The 18627-nt window shown below is 38.3% G+C and overlaps 1 long non-coding RNA gene across 1 annotated transcript in view; it reads right to left on the bottom strand.

Annotated features, from left to right (window-relative positions):
* The window catches only part of LOC113459113 (uncharacterized), a 36733-nt gene that overhangs the window by 16913 nt on the left and 1193 nt on the right, over positions 1-18627 (bottom strand). Inside the window, exon 2 of the long non-coding RNA XR_012580495.1 lies at positions 18102-18166. This is a non-coding gene — a long non-coding RNA (uncharacterized LOC113459113). The remainder of the gene's footprint in view (positions 1-18101; positions 18167-18627) is intronic.

Below are 18627 nucleotides of genomic sequence, written 5' to 3'. Positions count from 1 at the left end.
ACAATTAGGAACAATAAAACTGATAAGAAGTTTAGAAAATATGAACTTTGTGGAAGGAGCAATGTTTGTTTAGTCTACAACAGATTGAGGGCAGATATAATAGGCCTGACCATGTAAAAGCCTTTTACAAAGAGGATAGCTCCTCTCATCTGCAGGGGAAAAGAAAACAATTATTACTGTATATTTTCATAATAGAAGGAGTACTTCATTAAAATACCAAGATCTATCACACACAGAGGGTCACATTCATTGCACTTTAAAAAAACAAATTAGATTAATATTTTTTTAATATTTGGTGTCCTGGCTGTAGGTATTTCTGCCTCAGGGCACCAGGGTTGCACTAGATCCCTAGGGATCCATCTGATCCTTTGTATTTGCATGCTTTCAGGATTTAATTTGACAAAACAGACCAGCTTTAGCTGAAGGGATCAAAAGCCTTCCATCTGTAAATGACACAGACTATAGTGGATAGAAGCCAAAGGAGATGGTGATTCAGATTCTTTCATGTCTAGTTGTCAAAACCCCTAACTAAAAAGGCATTATTTCACTTGGTTCTGCTCTGTAGGAATAAACCATGCTTACATCACTAAAGCAAGAGATAGGGGAAGCCTGTTTTCTTTCAGATTTTTTAGTCTGTAGCCATATCTTTGGCACTGTCAGTGCTAGTGTGCTTCTGACCAGCGACAAAGCTGTGTCATGGCATTTAATCAGGTTGAAGAGCTCAGGAGAGATTTTGAATGGTGGTTATACCAAAACACTGGATAGATGCTTAGTAAGGAGTGACGTATCCTACAGTGACTGCATGGGCTTTGGTAAACTCAAGCTAAACAATAAAAAAATCTTTTTGGAAGATTTAACTTTTCCATTGTATTATTCTTGTGCTCAGACAAGCTTAGTGCTTGTGAATGAAAGTAGATATGACAGCAAAAGAGACAGACATAATTTCTTTATCTGTACAGGCATAGCAAAGGCACAGCATGAAATACATGATGCTAAAAGGCTTTCTCAGTTTATGGGAGGATAGTTTAGTCTCCAGGCTGATGCAGAAACAATTACTTACCAAGACTGATGATTCTGCTATGGGTGCCTGTCCACTGGGAAATGAGATTGAGAGGAGTGTAGGCTAATGAACAGCTGTCACTAACATTTTGGACTATAAACCCTTAATTTAGAACAGAAATGTTACATCAATTGCATGTTCTGGTCTGCTCAGGAATTAATTTCCACTACTAAAACATTTTTATAGGTAGAATTATTTCATATGCAGATTTTTATTTCAGCTGAATGTAACACTCACTAATGGTAACTGAAAAATGAAGCTACTTGCAAAATTTTATAGTATTTATCAGGAAGAATCAGATGTAATAGTGGGTGAACCATGACACAATATTTTCCAGTAATTCTTCTTGTTATTTGTTTCTTCTGGCTTACATCTCTTTTCTGTCCATTGCCCTCAATAAAAATACTTTGAAGTGCTATTGTGTGAGCTAGACAGATGAATGGTCAGATGCTCAGCACCTGAAACCAGAGCTCCAGAACTCCAAACTCATGCTTATCAGCTACTTAAAGCAATCTGAAACCCACGGACACTTATAATTTTGGCCATTGGATTCTCCTGACTGATGTTCTTTCTGAGGTATTAACTTTGTTTCTATATCATGAATAGCTCAAACCTCAAATCTAAGTCCCATCAGAATCTGCTAACAAGATATTCCTTTGCTTATTTTGATTGACAACTCAATCCAGAAAGCAGTTTAAACTTCCTTAGTAAATCAGTCTTTTAAAAGAGTAACTGCAACATGTCGCCCTCCCTAATCATCAGGCACTGTTAATTTTGGGGAGGAGGTAATAGAAAATGGAGGAAGTTGTAACAGAATGTTCCAAACAGATCAGTAAGACTGTGAGATCACACAGGGCCTCTCTGGCTTTGTGGTTTCCCACAAACTGATGGATACCATTACTCAATATCTTAGTATTTATCTAAAGTATTTATATGTGGACTTTGCAGTTCCAAAAGCAGGTCCTTATTGGAATAAAAGTTTTCTTTTGTAAGAGGAAGTCCCACCTGTAAAACAGTGCGGCAATTTCCATATACCCACTTTTGCTGAGTCTCACTGGTGTGTGAAGCACAACGATCCCAGTGTTGGAAACTTCCATTACACATCCAATTGACTTTGTTGATTGTCCTATATTGGCCTTTCAGCTTTGGGCCCTGTGGTTTGAAGTTGATGAAAACTCAGGCAAGCACCCTGAAGACTAGAACACAACTGCTTTTCCAGTGACTACAGTATTTCTCCAGTAACACTGCAAAAGTTATAAAGGTGCATGCAATCATAACACAGTATCAAATCAGTAATATGTGGAATAAATTATTTGTATCACTATGTAACTCCAAAAATCTAGATTAATGAGAGCCTTCTCATGGTTAATTGGCAGAGTTCATGCTACTGTGCTAATATTGTCACCTGAGAGATTTGTTGTAATTGTTTGGTGTGCTATTTCAGGTATAATCCAAGAAATATACCCTAGAAAGTACACCATTTTTAGTGACTCAGTTTATCACTTTCATTGCCAAGGATAATATTTTCAAAATTGAAAAACATGGAGGCTTTCTTCTCATACTTGCTGAAAAAAAAAATTTCCACTGCTGCACAAACACAAACACACCAGTGAGCACAAATCCTCAGTGAGGTAATGGCAAAGCTCAGAACCAAGTCTGCAAGAACTGAGACTTGCTTATGTGAAAAAAAATGTTAAATTTATAGGCTGGGTGCTGACTGCTGTCTTCCACAGGTGCTAGACATATTTTAGCAATAGAATTTTTTTTAATGACGGCATACATTTTTTATTTCTGTTTCCTGTTATTTATAGAATATGCCTGTCACAAGACCTTGATCCTAATTACTATATGCTGATCACTCTTTCTGAACTACTTAAATTTCAATGGACAGCCATATTTTTGCTTGAGACTAGTGGACTGAAAAGACAACACTAAGGCTGTGGTTTCCCACCCTCATGTTTGCCCTTAGGTGCCTTGTGGTCCTGGTTCTGTTATTAAGAATAATCAGCCCATTACTATAAGCAGTACAGATTGGAAAGTATTCTTAAAATATTATTTTTTAAAATTAAAAGTTACTTTCCTTTTGGCAAAAAAAATAAAGTATAAAAAATACTGGGAAAATGAAATATTTAGTATAATTTTTAAGTTTAGAAATGTGCAGAATTTTTCTTCTTTTATAGGACCAGCGATGTAGTGAGGAAAGAGGAGTGAGATCAATAAGTTGTGTTTTTATTAAATTTTAAATTGAAAACTCAATAGTTCCAAATGCACCTCGAGGCAAAATGGCTATTACCATGCATATAAAAGGAGATGACTTCAAGAATATTTTGTCTGTGGCTTTCATAAAAATGGATTTCTGAGGTAAATTTATCTCTCACTAACAGAAAATTTCTGTGGATTTATGAGCCATTTTGAGTTATGAAATGATACCAGTGCTGATAGTATTTGTCCATGGAAAATGTTGACCTATGTCATGAGGCCCAAGGGAAAGCAAAACAAATCCCATTTTTCTGTAGGAGAGAATTACAAAGCTGGTTGGGAGAATAACAGCTTGTGTAAATGAGTTTCTAACCTCTCACATAAACAGCTTCTGGGATCTCTACCAGTGTTACCCGAAGTGTAACAGAGCAGACACCACAGAGAACATATCCTCAAAGCCTGTAAAGAGAACCAAAAATGGCTCCCAGAGGTCTGAAAAGAAATTCCTTCACACATATGTCTATATACTCTCATGTGTGGAGACAAAATTATGACTGCAGAATGAAGACCATAATCCTCTTCCCTAAAATGTTATAGTCTAAAAGAACGGTGACAGAATTACAAAGAATTAGAAAAAATATCTAGTGATAGATTGGCCACAGAAAAAAATCACACCATACTGAGGCTTCTAAATGAGTAAAAAACAACATAATTTAAAAAAAACCCCAACCAAACAAACCAAAATAAAACCCCATAAAATGATCATCATAAGTACCATGGAAGTAGCATGGAACAGAGCACTTTTTCACAGAAATTTTCTGGCCACAGAAATTCAGTTTTGTTCTGTCTTTCCATTCAACAGTCTGGACATCGTTGACCCAAGTTATGCACAAATATTTTTTTCAGGAGCATTTTGGGGAGGAAGACAAAGACTCTTTCCCTGTGACCTGACACAGTGATGTCCTAAAAATGCTTCCTGTGAACAAAGCTGTTACCCTATGGTTCTTTGGGAAATAAGATACCCTACATTGTAAGAGTCCAGGGTGTATTGCCTTGTAACACTCTCTGATTGGTTTTCCACCTGCAGGAAAACAAGATATATATTGACTTGGATATGTGTTGAATTGAAGCTGAGCCCTGCTTTATCAGTCTCTGAAAAATTAAGAACACGTTGCCAGTAAGTTAGGGATAATGTAGTTCAATTTTTTTAAGATAATCTCTGCCTTCCTATGAAATCTATAGTGATAGCGCTGGAGTAAGGGATAATGAGACTAACATTAAAATATTAGAAAACACACTGTAAAACAGCTGCTTGAGCTTATTTCAAACAACATATACAATCAAAAAATAGTAACAATTTATCTGTCTATAGCATGTCAGATAATTTCTAGGTCAAAACCAAAATGAAAGACTAGAATTCCTAATACAGCAAAATTTTCTGCTATGCTCCACTGTAGCAGGGTAATTTCTTTGAATTATTATTGCATAGAATATTCTCCTATCTATGAGGGTTTCAAACTCATCATTGAAGAGGCCTGACCCAATGCCAAATGGAAGCAGTGTAAAAAGTACAACAAACTTGAGTGAGTTCTTGAAAAGGAAGCCTGTTGTGAGAACAAAGTTGCTTCCTTATGGTATGGCTTCCCTTGGATAGAAGCATGTTTCCACAATTAGAAGTTTTCATTAACTGCTACAAGCCTTAATGAAGCAGACAAGCTGAAGGCCCTATATTTATTACCTTCTTTGCTATATGGCAAAAGCATAAATCTCATGTAATCTGCTGATAACCATTTCCTGAAGGTCTTTTAGTAACATTCTTGAAAGAAACAGAGAAAAGAAAGAACAAATATTTAGAATTAAAATGTGTATCAATGGATATCATCTGAGGGTATTAAAGGGAAAGCTGGGAAAAATAATGCAAATCTTGCTTGTGTTTTCTACAGGAGAGAGAGATCAGAACAGTTCAAGGTCCTTAATTTCATACATATACACTGAAATAATTTTATGGTCTTTCTTTCTGAAATTATACTTTCTTCCATCCCACAATCTGAGTGGTATCATCAGTTTGATGCTGGTGCAGTGGAATGGAATTGATGACACAAAAGGATCCTTGCCAAACCCGAATGAGTCTATGTAATCAATTTTTAGCTAACACATATTTTTCTGCCTCTCTGCTAATCCTTGCTATGCAGGATATGTTCCTTTCTTAAAGGAAGGGATATTCCTTACATTTTAAAAAACACAACCCTTTGAATGCAAATAAAATGACTAATACTTCTTAAGCTCACGGTGGTTCCATGCAGTAACTTAAATGAGGGGCTGTTAGTTCATCTGTGACTGAAAACCAAAACCAGACGGATTAGCTTGTTAGAGTTCTCACAACACATAGCTGAGTTATGATCATGGTGGGGAATATATTTCGTTTTCAGTTGCCTTCTTTTAAGCTTCTCTTTCAGCTGTTTCATTATATTGGGATTTTAGAAAATGGTTGCATCTAATCTCTTTTTAAAAAGACTTACTGAGAAAGAGGGAAGGAGCAGATGTTATTTTCAAATGTGAAAATCTAACTGAAAAGATGAAACACAAGTTTGCTAGTGACAATTCATAAACCCCACATGTTCTTCAGTTCTCTCTGCTGTCTAAGGGAAGCCAAATTTGAAAAACAGCTACAAGGAAAAGAGGTATTGGTCTCCTTCTAAAAGCATATCCTTTAAGTCTTTGCATGAATTTAGAATAAATGAATTAAAGGAAGATGCCTGATCGTCACCATTCTCTGTGTGTACATGAGATGCCTAGTGAAACAAATGCATCAAAAAAATTTGGCATGAAGATACCAACAGTGTGGATGGTCATGGGCTCTACCAGAGAACTGGCAGCTCGATATCCAGCTTGGCCAGAGCAGGACAACTGTATGCAAGCCAAGAAGCAAAGTTTTATATGCATAAGGAAGTTTAAACAGGAAAATTACATGTATTGTATTGCAACTCATAAATGCACAGTTTTTTGTTGTAAAGAGCTTCTGCTCTGAGAGTTCTGGCAGCAGAAGTCGGCTTTGAGTCCCTCTCCTCTTGATGCTGGAGTTACCAGGAATGCCTCCACTGCTATGAGAGAGTTGATATGCTGGATTGTCCAGCATGCTTTAGGAATGCTCTAGACCCTTCTCCAATTTCTTTGAATCTGATAAGCAGTGTGGATGCTCAGTGTCTGACAGAAATTCCTGAAAATGTTAATCAGAACCCATCACAGCAACATCTTTGCACTGTAAAACATTTCTCCACCGTAACTTCTGTGGTGACTGCCCTGTCCCAACCCTCAGCTGTCAATTGCCAGACCTGCTTTTCCTTTACTGGGACTACAAAGTGACTTCCCACTACAGAGCTCTGGAGCTCACTAACTGAATCAAACTTCATTGGCAGTATTATAAACTCTGGATCTTGGACACATATCTAGAATCAACTACACCAGTTTTATCAGGGATGCCGATATCAATCTACAGGACTGAGACAAAAACCAGCAATTAGATAAGCATAAGTTTTGATTCTGACCAGCTTTGCTTTTATTTGCAATGAAATAATGCAGTCTGGATAGTGTCAGTTTGGAGGGCTATTCAGTCTCTACTTTATATAGCTTACCTGATTCCCATTTAACCAAGGGAAAGACTGAGGGTGTCTTCTGTGAAAGGTGAACCAAAGCCTGTTCAAGCGCTCAAATGAAACAAGACACAATGCATGTGATTCCTCTCCCCTAACTTCAAGGTCTGAATTCAACTTTCTAAGTGTCAGTGCAGATTGTGATTTTTAGCACTTTAATATATTCAAGATGTTTGCAAGGCTGCCAGGAAAAATGGGGTCTATGAGAAAGCTATGCTCTTCTGCAGTGCCAGTGCCCTTTTGCAGGCCAGATAGAATGCAGCTCAGATGGCAACAGATCCATATGTGTGCAATTGGACTGAGCCGTAAGTAGTTGCAAAGGACATGTCTACATGTAATTCACGTATCCAGGCTAATCTCAATATTAATGGAGTTAATATATCAGTACAATGCACAGAATTATTTCTCTAATCTGAAAGTAGACAACCACATTTGATGAAATTGTACCTTGAATTCCAGGGACGATATTAATGAAATGAACTAAATGTTGTGCTTGTCTTGAACAAAAGATTCTGCTGTTCTAGAACTCAAAGTCCACAATAAAAAAGTTAAAGAGCCTCTGTCTTGTGTTTGATAATGACCACTGAGTTGAAGTTCTCATTTTTCTGCCAGTGCCTCCAGGTTGATGCATAAGGATTTTCTCTCCTTAGAGAACTGTAATGGCTCTCCAGATAATATAATTTTCTATATTCCTGCAAATTTTGTGAAACTGTTTCATTGTGACCATAGACTTAGGTATCTAAGAGGGAGCTTTCAGACTGAAGAGACAGACTTCGTAATATGACATCTAAGTTCCCTATACACTTTTACCTTTCCACTAGCTAACTCACTTTGATCTCTAGTTATGTCTTGAAAGCTGTATTTGTACTCTGGAAGTTGTGTGTATTGTGGAAATTTTAGCCTGCCTGCATAGTAAAGAATCTACTTATCAGCCATTGATTTAAAGGTTTCTGAAATTGTGAGGTGCTTTCAACTCAGACACTATACCAACTTAGGTTATCATCTCTCCAGATTTGGTAGAGCAATGCAGGCTTAATGCAGAATGGCTAAAATCTGGATGGCAGCTGTTATCTCAAAGGACTGCTGGATACTGCAGTGAAAGAGTGGTAGCGATTCAGAATACAGCAGTCTTCCCACCAAGTGCCCAGTGTGCTTCAAAGAGGCCCTGTACTGCTGAGAAAGATAAACCTGACTCTTGGTGGCCTGTGGTCAAAGATCTTATTGAACATTTCACAAGGGAAGACACTGACCTCAGTGTCCTGTTATATAACCTGGACAGGTTATATAACACTAGTAAGGCCAAGTCCAGAACATTGTGGGTCTAGTTTTGCATTCCTCACTCAGTGTTAGGTGCCAGGATTTCTCCTGGTGTGCTCTGGATTCAAATGTACTCTACAAACTAAAACTGCATGGGACTTGGCTCCAAGTTCAGCTCCCTTCTAGCTCTGCTGTCAGCTGTGCATTGGGAATTCACCCACAGCAGATGGGCTTTTGTTCTGGTTTGGTTTTGATGCTGTCAGGTGAGTGGGCGTTTTTTGAACTCCAAAGACTGAAGTGGAAATCAAAAAGCAACAAAAATCCCAAGTGATCCTGTCCATGAGCAGATGTTTTTAGACCACAGCCATCAAAAAGCATGTATAAGAAAACATTAACTACAATAGAAAAATAGATTGCTGGCACTTTGTGCACATCAAGAAAAGAGTTACAAAAATGGGGAAAAACCACTTTGTGTTGCTAAATCATACTTATTTACTAAATATTGATACCAGATGACTCCCCATTTGTTGATAAAAACATTTCAACATGATAAATGCTTTCATAGAAAAGGTTTTTTTGAAGCATATGAGGAACACTTAACAGGAGAAAAACAATAGGAAGAGCAGGTAGGTTTATATAAGAACAAGCAAAATGCTGAGCACGATATGTAGGGACAACCATAATTACAATTCACTGGGTTAGTTAAACCCTCTGGATACAACAGACTTGGTTGCATTCCCAATCCAAATACAGGTTGGAAGGAGAATGGATTGAGAGCAGCTCTTAACTGAGTTAAGTTCATCACATCCAAATCAGATATCTGGTGTAAGAGTCACCTCTTTAAATGTGGGAGGTGAATGAGACGGGACGAATGGAAGAAACGAGAGAGATTCTTCAAGAAGCCAGATGAGGGACGAAGGTAACATAAAACAAAATAGTTCTGATGAGACAACCTCTCCAGAACTTGGGGAAGTCACTAGTGACAGGTTAGATGGAGAGCCAGAAGGAGCTCCTCTCACCCTCTGAGTGAGAATTTTTTTCCTTGCTTTCAGGATGAGTTTTGCAATCCTTATCCTGCTATATGAAATATGACTAAGCCTTCATCTCCTTCAGATCTTCTGAAGAGAAGATTTAGGCCAATGTACAGTCAGTGATTATACCCAGACACCTCAGTGCAGAAGCTATTTCAGTCCTGGGTCTGCTTTCCTGCAGTGACTCCCACCTGGAAATGTCACACTTGGCCTGTTTTGGGGATTTTCAACCACCTGGCTGTGAGAAGTCCATCCCCTCTCAGTTGCTCACGTCTTTGTAGCAGTGTGTAACACCAAACACCTCATCTACTGCCTTGGAAAACTAAAGCTCATCTTAACCCTACTAAGGGTGCAGTGCCTTCTTCCTTCTCCAAGGACAGCAGGAAGGGCTGGGGAGAGTGGGACTGGAACTTTGAGGCTCTCTGGCCTGACTGAACAGCACTCCAGTGGAGAAAAGCACATTTGGGACCTGAGTAGTTCACTGCTGCTGTTCCTGAACACCAAGAAATCGGCAGAACCATAAAAGAACTGTCCTTGCAACACAGCCTGCCAAAAATGTCCAGTGTTAAAAGATTAGTCTGCAGAAAATCTTTATGAGTCTGTACACGAATAGAGAGGGAATTTTTGAAACCCTGTTCTTCCTTGCAACAATGAACATTACTTGCTTATTTTCAGATTTAATCTCAACTGAAAATACAGATACATTCATTTTGTTTTCTTCCATATGTAGTCACTGCTCTTTCCTAACAACTCTGAAATGCAGCTGCTCCACGACAAGGAAAGGATGAGGAAACAGGCATGCATGACTCCTTGACTAGTAAAATTTTCCAAAATCTGGGCCAGCAGCACACAGAAGCCCTGGGGATAGCAGTAATTATACATTCCCTTGGGTTCTTTGGAGTGGAGAGAAGACAAGCATCTCCTCTTTTTTCCTCTCTTACATTAAAAAATATCCTTAAAACGTGCATGTTTCCAAACATATTTTATGCTCCAACTTCACTGTAGCAATATGATTCAGTAATTTCATTATGCAAATTCCTCTATTTTAGAGTGCCTATTATTTATTCTCCTTTTATCCAATAATCACCAAAAAAGCCATGATAGTTTTAACTTATTCAGATAAAGCTGATAAAAGAATTCGTGAGAATACTGATTAAACACATTATTTTATTCAGCATGAAACATTGTGGGAGATTTCCTGTACAAGGCAGCTCTTGGCTCCAAATAGAAGAGGAGTGTGAAGCAGACATGAAAAAGGTACAGTTCCCATCTATCTTTCAGTGGGGCCTTGATAACAATACACAGAATTTCAACAGGCTTCTATGTGGAGGGGGTGGCAAGCAGAAATCCTTGTTGTGAGCACTGGTGAGTTTTCACAGATAGTCATCCATGGATACAAACCAGAGAGAAGTGATTAACAAGCTGGAATAACACGACCTTGAGGAGTTTCTGCTACAATGTTTCTTCACACTGCACACATCTGTCACAAACAGGCTCATGAAATCATTTGCTTTATCTGCAGAAACATTCTTTGTGTGCTGACATCACACCAAACGTGCCAGGGTAACCAAATGCAGCCCTGTGGCAAACAGCTTGGACCAACAGTAGCACCTGTCCTCTTAACTTGCTCTGGCCAATTATTTCACAGGGCTGAGCTAATAAAAACGGCCATAGCTTGGGTGAGAAGGTGTAACAACCACCTCCGCAATCAGCCCTTTTGCTCACTGCTATTCTCATGCACATGGTTGGGCTGAGAATTCCAGTTTAAAACAGTAATGTTTAAAGTAGATGTGAGAAAATTGCTGCTTTCTAATCAGCAGCACCATCGACCATGGGAAGTGCCACTTTCCTTACTTTGTTCCAAGGACCTGTTTTAAGTCAGCATAAATGAGAGGACATTGGCCCTTTGGACCGACCTTATCTTCTCCCTGCTTGTTCCCATGCTCCCCTCATCCTATCAATCTCCCTACCCAGATTTTGAGTTCTGCTAGCTCCTCTCTTCTGCCATCATTCTGTCTTCACAGGGAAAACTGAGGCTGCTTCATAATTTTCCTCATTGTGCTTATGTTGCTTTTTCTTTAATTCCTCAGAAGTAGTTCCACTTACCTTTAAGTTTTAGGCCTCTGACTTCACCTAAAATTTCCAACTCTTATAATTTTAGGGCAAATCTTGAAATTTGTGGTATTTTTCTTCAAACATTAACTACAGCAGTAATTTGAGCCTTTCCATTCCATAAGAAAACAGTTTTCCAGTTCTCATTTCACAGAGGGAAGCTCAAAAACCCAACTCCCAGGCTTATAAAGAGAAGACCATAAACACATCCTCCCCACACACAAACACAAACGTAGGCTATTAATTTTTTAATTCATAACTAGGAAAAGGCTCATGAGTTTGAAAACCTGAGGTTGGAAAGGCTCCTAAACCCACCTTTTTTCCACAATCTTTCTTTGGACTGGCCATTTAATTACAAAAAAAAAGATGAGAAAAGCATCATATACTCTAGGCAAAGTACCATTTTTATGGTAAATATTCTAACCCTTTCCAAGTTAAATTGAACAATTTATCCTTTCATGAATTAAAGAGAAGAAAGATTTCTTCATAAATTTAAACTTTTAACTTTGATTTCTAGAATTAATTCTATATTTGTTTCTCTAATTAATTCTAAAGTTCTGTTTCAGTCTTCCAATCCCCATCCCTCTTGGCACCCACCCCCACCCTGCAGACCCTCTCACAGAAAGATTGGCTGACATCCAGTCACATCCACACCATCCTTCCACAAAGCCAAGCCACCATAAAAAGATTCATAAAATCTGCAGGCCCCTGAACCTTGTTACTCTGCCAAAAAGGAAAAAGCCAGTCACATAAAATGGGATGGTATCAAGGAAAAAAAAACATTAGGGAAGAAATGGAAAACTGAAGAAGGTTGATTTTGGGATGTTTTACAAAATATGCATAGTTATGTACTGAATGCAGAGTGATACCAATAATGGTAGTACAAAGGGAGGAAGTTGGGTTAATACATGGAATCTGCATTTCTAAAAGAGTAACTAATTTACTGTTTTAAAACAAAGTCTTTTCTTACTTGCTGAACAGAATTTAATGTAATACAGTTAGTATAGCTCTATTCACAGTATATCCTCCTCTTGGCAAGATTCTCTAATCTTGCCAATCCTTCCAGGAGATAATACATCCCATCTGGAGGAAATGTTTCTCTTTCCCCCACCCTCCCATCTGTTAAATATTTCTCTTAGATCCCCCCGCCCTCAGCACTTTATCCTCTGATCACCCCTAGACCTGAGACTCTAGCTGTACAACCATTTTCACTTCCAGTCTCGCTCTACTTCTCTTTGGATTTTGCCTTGTGTTTTTATCACACTACTGAAACTCCAAGTCTGCAAGAATCTTAGTGGAATCCTCCTTCATCCCTAATTTCAATCAGTCTTTTTCTTTCTTTTATCTTGAAAATGTGAGTGGGCTCCCTGAACTCATTTAAGGACTTCTGCTATCCAATCATATAACCTTTAATCAGGCTGATAGTTGTTGTCATTATATCACAAAAGTTCTATTGTCATTACATTGCAAGGGTTCCATATTGCCAGAATTTTGTACCTCCTTGATGTTTCTCATAGGCAGCTCCTCTAAGCACTGACTCTTCCATGTTCTCACAGCACCCAACTGACTCCAGTTCCCCTCAACCAACCAATCCACTCTTTTATAACACTCTTCATCTTATTGGCTACAGCTGTGGCCTGTAAAAATCAGGCCTGCTCCTAATCTTTAATAATTAACCCAGCTGCAACTCTCTAGGGGGTAAGATTACTTTCTATACTACCTTTATTTACTTATATTCTATCCCTCTACAGATTGTCTGCATTATGGTGAGACAGTCAGAAATAAAGTAGGATGGGAGTTCAAAATTCTACCTTTCCAAAACAGGATCTATTCTTTCTAGAGTAATTTCTGAACAAAAACTATATAAGCTTTCTTATTAACAAGGTCCTTAAAAATAGAGATTCCACATATTGTCCACAAACTCAGTTTCAGTTCTTTGCTATCTTTATATTTAAAAATACACTTTACACTGAAGACAATCTTTGTAGTACCAGTCCTAACATTTCCTAGTAGCATTTTGAGTCTTGAGCTATCTTTTTCTTCTTGAGCTATCCGAGTGAATACAAATAACAGATTGTTACTCTCTTTCAGCAACCTTTTACATATTTCAATACTCTTATCATGTCCTTTTTCTATCTTCTTTTGTCCGAGACTAAAAAATTTCAGGTCTCTAAGGCTTAGCTTTAAGTCATATTTCTAAAGGTCTAATGATTTTACACTCTTGTGGATTTTCTCCAACTGATTCATGTACTACTTTTTAAGCAGGAAATGCAAATCTAGGCACTGAATTCCAACTGAGACCTCACAAGCAGTGAGGAAAGAGGAAACAGGTGAGGTGGTGGGGTCTCTCATAGCCTTGCACACTTACATGGGAACTGTACTGAGCCAGTCAGTTTCGCTACTGGATTGCTCATGGCTTGTGCTAAGTGTAGCACTCTGCAGCTGCTCTTATTGAATTGCATCTTATTTACCAGAAACACTTCTCCATTTAAAGAAATAATTGTAAATTCCAATTTTTCTATTCTTTTTTCTTGCAGTCAGCTGAAGGAACCATAGCAACAGTGTTCAAAATGTGTTCCTATGGAAACATGCAACATAATTTGTGATGGACTTAAAAGGACTGATGACTATTTGGACAGCAGAATTCCAAGAAGCTGTGAATTGTGAAGTTTTACCCAGATGTTAATTTCACCGTTTGCTTACAAAAATGTGATCAAAGATATTAGTAATATTAGTATGTAATTATGTGACACCCACAGCTTTTACACAGTCTACAATACCTATTATTCTGTTGTAGATGAAATTAGGCTTGTGAGACAAAGTATGTTCTTAATCATAATATCTGTTTATTACTTTATGGTCTTCTGAAGGCTTATAAAGTGATTTTATGTTCACTGTACTGTGAACTGCTCTCCTAGGTTGATTTTGGCAGTTCATTAAGAGCATCCTAAGGTCGAACATATTGGCCCAGCCAAGTAGAAAAGCTCAAAAACTGACTCCTTTAACTCATTCCTTAGAAATTATGTCCCCTTTAATGCACTGCATCCTTTTTGATGAGCAGGATGTTGCTCATCAACAATGTCCTGTTTGATGAGCAGGACATGTATATTCACAGGGATACATCAGCTGGGATTAAGTTATTTGAAGTTTTAGGCAGTTGTTCAAGAGCAAAGCAGCGCATGGAGCGGAAAGAAGCAAAATCCCATTTACATTTGTGTTTTCCTTCAATTCGCAGTAACCATTTATGACAAGAATAAGGAGTTTCTATGAGTCACAACCATTTCCATGTGGCTGCTGGTTCCACAAATTCAAATCACACACACACACAAATCAATGAGCTAGAGCAGATGCAGCATGTGCCTGGCAACATGTCTTGTCTGAGGAACCCACAAAAGTTTGACTTGAAGGAGATTCCTCTTTCTTTCAGATAGTTCTCCCCATACTAAACTGATAGTAGCTGGTGTCACCATTCTTCCTTTGGAGGCCAGCAGGAGGTAAGGATCAATAGATCAGTATTTTTAAAGAACTATAAACTTTGGCATTCTGCTGAGCAGTGACTCTGCCTTAGGTCTGCTGAGCGCCCTCAAGCCCCCTCAGCAGCCACTTGAGCTTGCACAGTGCAGCAAAGAGAGGGGGCTGCAAAGCAGGAAACCTGCACTCCTAGGTGGCTTTGATCTTTCCTGTCTTTTTGCTTCTGCAAAAAACCAAAAGTTTCTAAAAATATATAAGAAACTGGATTTGCCAGTGTAAATAGAATATTTACCTGCAACACCAAAGGCAAGTCCCTGTTCTTGACCAGAAAGATCAGAGAATTGAAATTGTCTCCTACAGCTCAGGAAAAAAGCCTGAAATTTTGCTACTTGGATTTCATGGAGGGAAAAAACAAAAGGGTCTTTCATTTCCTTCTTTCCTTCTCCATTCTTCCCTGTTCAAACACATATTTTGACCTACCCTTGTCTCTTCACAAACAGCCTCACACATCAAACAGCTCTTCAAAACACAAATCCTATTGCTTTCTTCCTCTGGACACCTTTCATTTTTATGAATCAGTATTTTCCAATAAAAAACACTCCTCTTTTGTTCCTAAACACCTGTTTAAAAATACGCTGCAGAATAACTTAACAATAAAGTCTGAGACACTATTCCCCCTTCCACAACTACAAAAAAGCGTGTTAAGAGTGTGGCAAAATTTACAGCTTATGATTCCTAGGCCAGTTCTCTTATTAACAATTTCAATTGCCTCTCCTTAAACATACTAACACAAACTGTTCTTTTGGCTGGAAAGGGAGTGAAGAAGAGAGCAGGCTGTGGCATTTCCTTCAGATCACCCTGTCTCTGTGCCAAAAACCCACTTTTTCTCTTCTGCACCAAAAGCAATGAACTCAGAATAGCTGAATATATATTAGAGGAGAAAAAGCTCTGGATTTTTTACTTTCAGAGCATTCTTGAACAGACTTTTGGATTCATTAACATTTCCAAAGATTATTTATTGGCCTCAGTTTCAGGCAGAACATGAAAAAGAAAAAATGATCTCTGCTTTTCAATTACTATTAGGGGATGCAGGAAAGAGAAAGAAATTTTTCCTCAAAAGTATATTTCTAGGGCACAGCTTGCCTGGCTTGCCTGGAAGACAGCTGAGAAAGTTCTCACTTTGTTTGAACTGATGTGTTTGTGAAAGCCCTACTTCTCCTCCCACCTTTTCTTTTCTTCTGCAGCGTCCAGTCTTGAAAACAAACAGACAGATGTTCTCTTGGATCAGCTTGTGAGACTTGCAATGTCAGGAGTGCAAACAGACTTTTGCTGTTTAGTCCAGGAAATGAGATGAAGACAATCTGATAAATAAACAGTGTTTATTACTCCAGTTTAAAGTGTGCTTTGGATTTCTTTTCAAAATACTCCTACGAGGAAGTGAGGATGAATATTAAACATGTGCTCCTAATTTAGAGACCTCAATGGCAAGGTTAGAGGGTCTTTTAATTACACAATTTGTATAGTTAGGTCGTAACAGCAGTGAGTGTTTCTGATCTTTAACCATATTAAAGAAACAAGAACAAATTTGAATAACATAGAAATTCACTCCAAAGAAACTTACAAGACTTATGAATACACCAAGATTAATTAGAAAAATAGGATTTAGGACTGTGTGTGAATTGGAATGCATTGTGACTTTTATAATTAAGAGACACATAGAGATTTAAAGAGATGGCACATAATTACCCAGTATGGACTGGGACAAGACAGAGTGGAAAATATTCTTCTACTTGAGCTCTTAAGTATGCATTTTAATGATTATGGGCTCATAAATTTAGATTTAGATATAATTCAAATGGCACTTCCATTATCAGCAGCATCTAGATCCCCAGAAGAGCACTAGAGCATCATTAAGCTTTTAATTCTGTGCAATGTCATGTGCCACCCTGTTTCTCTGTCATGGCTGTGTGGCCTACCCAGCACAGAAGAGCCCAGCATCCATGGCTCTGGTGACACATATGCTGCCAGGCTCAAGTAGGAACAGCCAGGGACCTGCCCTGCACATTTGCCAGGAGATGGAAACAAGCAAGCACAAAAGGGCAATTAACTTCATAAAGATTTTCTTTCCTATTGTGAGAAAGAAAAGAGGAGAGTTCAGAATGCAGTAGGTGAGTTTTGGAGCTAAGTCTTTATATTCAGGTAAGGACTGAATGGTGACTGCATGCTCTGCTGTCCTTTGGGCTTGCAAAAACACAATTTGGCCCTCAAGAGAGAAAACAGAGACCCACTGAGTCACCAATAACATTTGCTGCATTGCTTTGGATTTGTCTTGAGGCACCTCCCTTCCCTTCCAGCTCTGCAGTAAAGCATCATTTCCACCAGACAGAGGTGATTCAGAACCCATGAAATGCTCATTTTTCCAAGTCATGGAGAACTGTTACTGAATGAGTTATCATTTAAACAGCTTTTAGTTCCACATTTGAATTCAGAATGAATTCAAATTCTAGTGAAAGGTGTTCAACAAGTGACATTGAGCCAAGAAACTTTACTCACTGTTCCCAAGAGGAACACACCCAATACTTGTTGTGAGTCTCATTTTTATTCCTAACCTTACTATCTGCATCACTCTTTTTTTTTGGAATAATGAGTTTTGGGGGGAAAGTATCCCATACTACACCTATGTTTGTCCGAGACAAATAATTTCATCTGTTATATTTTGGCTACAAGACATCAGATAGCAAAAAATGCCTTTCAGATTTTTATATTTATTTTTAATCCTAAATGAATGAAATGCAGACTGATAAGCTAATTATGAAAGTATCTGTGAACTCATATGCCAAATTCTCTACAATTAAGCTAGCTGTGTTTACCTGTTGATATTCATCCTGTTTTCTTATATTGTTTGCAGTCTCCAAGTGTGACTACAGAGATAACAACAGGAATCCAACCGAACTATGAAATAGTCTGTAGTCCAACACTAGCAACAACAGTGCCTCACAGACTATTTTGTATTTACTACTTTGTAATTTGAAACATTTTTCCCAAAGTCTTCCTTGTAACTGTCATTGTAAATAACAAAAATATTCACCTTACCTACACACAGTGCTCTTGTTTCCTTCAGATCCATGTTTAAGCCAAACACTTTTCACTTTTATTAGTCTGTTTCCTTAAAGGGCAAGTTTATCAAAACACCGACATTTTTCATATTTTAGATAGTGCACTATAAAGCCATTTAGGTAAACTTTACCTTTTCAAAGTGTGGAGAAATGTACGCTACAGCAAAATCACAAGACTTGCCACATCTTTAGCTATGATGTATACCTTTCTTTTTGTCACGAGTGAGACTGCTGCTGCTTGGAAAATCCAGGCCTGGACCAACTCTGCCCCTATAAGAGAGGGAACAACAAAACACTAACTCACCGAATGTCATGGGGGATTCTGGCTGCTGACTACTGCATTCAAGAGGTCCTTAATTAGAACACAGTATGGTAATTCCAACCCTATAGCCTGATGCAGCTCAGTGAATTGTGCCTACCTAATCCTAGCTCACAGGATCCCATCAGAAGGCCTGAGGTAGTACCTTGCAGGACTACATGAGTTTTATCTCTTGTGTGAATAAGAGGGAAAGGGGAACTGCAGGAAGAAGTCAAGGGTGGATGTGTCATATCCAGCAAGTAAGACTACCAAAGTTTGGTATAGGCTCTGGGTGACCTATGTCAGACATCCTTTTTCTGAAGTCAGTTTAACTTTTTTGAAAGCCAGGTCAACCCGTACTTGGATTAATTAATTTTAAAGTTATGTCTAGTAAAAGTTGTGATTACCTTAGAGCAAAAGTGAGTATTTTCTT

The sequence above is a fragment of the Zonotrichia albicollis genome, chromosome 5, assembly GCF_047830755.1.
Source record: "Zonotrichia albicollis isolate bZonAlb1 chromosome 5, bZonAlb1.hap1, whole genome shotgun sequence".
Classification (NCBI taxonomy): Eukaryota; Metazoa; Chordata; class Aves; order Passeriformes; family Passerellidae; genus Zonotrichia; species Zonotrichia albicollis.
Note: the sequence above shows the minus strand (reverse complement) of the source record. Positions and strands in the feature narration are given on the sequence as shown.